The sequence below is a fragment of the Octodon degus genome, unplaced genomic scaffold (genome assembly GCF_000260255.1).
Source record: "Octodon degus isolate 3935 unplaced genomic scaffold, OctDeg1.0 scaffold00117, whole genome shotgun sequence".
NCBI classification, from domain to species: Eukaryota; Metazoa; Chordata; class Mammalia; order Rodentia; family Octodontidae; genus Octodon; species Octodon degus.
Window position 1 is genome coordinate 1041048 of NW_004524693.1, and position 1785 is coordinate 1042832.

Genomic DNA, 1785 nt, shown 5'->3' on the forward strand with positions numbered 1-1785 from the left:
CTTTGTGAGCTGAGCTAGGTGGGTGGCCTACATTTACCTCTGCCATATGCAGAGAGAGTAGTCTGCATTATGCTACTGAGATAGTATCTGATGTTTTTTTGGGGGGGTCTGGTGCTTCAGCTTTGATGTAATCTTTCAAGCCCCAGGAATTCATAGCCTCTATCTCAAGGCTCAATCCCAGCTGGAAGCTCAGAGTATTAGCTCTTCCATCCTGTCTCGACCTGGCTCACATTAAAGAGCGGCAGGTATAGGTTTCCAGGGAAACACATACGCCACCTTCAAAGACTACCACCAGCACCTCAGCTAGACCAATATACATTGCTTAAGGCCAATTGAAAGGATAAACAGAAGTCCTAGCCAGCTCTGTACAGAACAATATGAGGAAATAGAGTCAGGCTCCCTCAAAATGGAGACAATCGCTCTTCTTTCAAGGAGAGCTGCTCAGGTGGTCTTCCACATGTTCTTATATGGAAAAAGACAAAGATTAGTTTGTGTTTCTCAGAAAGGCAGAATTTGGATGAAAGAAAGGAGGTAGAAGAGTGGATGAAAGTTATAGCAGGAAAGTATTTGAATATGAGAAAGACATTTTGGGAAAAAATTAGAGATTATTGGTATACCTCAGCATGAAAAATGGAGCATCAGTAATGTGAGCAGCTACAGTGAAGACAGCCACGTGCAGTGTAGCAATCATTGTTGAAGAACTTTCACCTTGTTTTTAACAAAATATGTATTGTTTCTAATGTCTTACTGAAAGAGTTAATGTTTAATTGTTTGATTGGTCTTGCGTGCCTATACCTGATAATCTGAGTAACAAGTTTGATGATATTAGTGTGTAATATAATAACCATTGTTAATTTTTTATTCCATTTTTCCTTTTAAAAATTATTTATTTATTTATTTATTTACTTATTTGGTAGAGGACCTCTCTATGTAGCTCAAACTGGGACTGATCCTCCTGTCTCTGCCTCCTGAGCCCTGGGATTACACGTGAGCCCACCAAGCCTGGTTTCAGTGGCCTTTGTGGCTGCACCCAGGGTGCCAGGGCCAGCACAGCATGTGGTACTGGGGATCGAACCTGGGTCCTTGAACTTGCCAAGCAGGTGCTTAGACCGCTGAGCTATCTCCCCAGTCCACCATCTCTCTGCGTCTTTGAGTGGACTGTGAAACCCCCTCTTAGGTGAGGGAGCTGTGGTAGATGAGGGGTTGCCCCCAGTGTCCAACTCCATGTGAGCAACTCCACTCTGAAAGGGTGTTTTTTCTCTTAATCTGTGAGAATGAAAAGTACTTAGGGGTACATCAGCCTTTGAAGATACACCTACCTCAAATGGGCTCTATTAAAAATAAATAAGCCCATTTCTTCTGGAGAGCTGGGCCCAAGGGAGTGTGGACACTCTAAGGCAGGTCGCAGAGGGATGCAGGAATGGCCTTTTCCTAAGGCCAGGCTGCTCCTGATATGCGCTCTGGGTGGCTCCTTCCCACTGACTCTGCTCCCCTTCTGCCTGTGGGCTTCTGCTCCCTTCCCCAGCCTCCTTCTCTTTTGCTACATCAGCCCCTTTTGTCTGTGGCTTGCTCACTGTGGCTGAGAACCCCCTCTGCCTGTCACCTCCTCCACTCTTGCCTCCCTTGGCATCCACCTTCCAAGATGGGTTGTGTCTGAGATCCAGAGTGGGAAAGGCCATCCCTGTTGTACTTCCCTCTCTCCTACCCCTACCTGAACATACCTAACTCACTGTTGAGCCTGGGTGGTACATAATTAGATGTTGCTTGAAATTTTTGTTTTCTGTT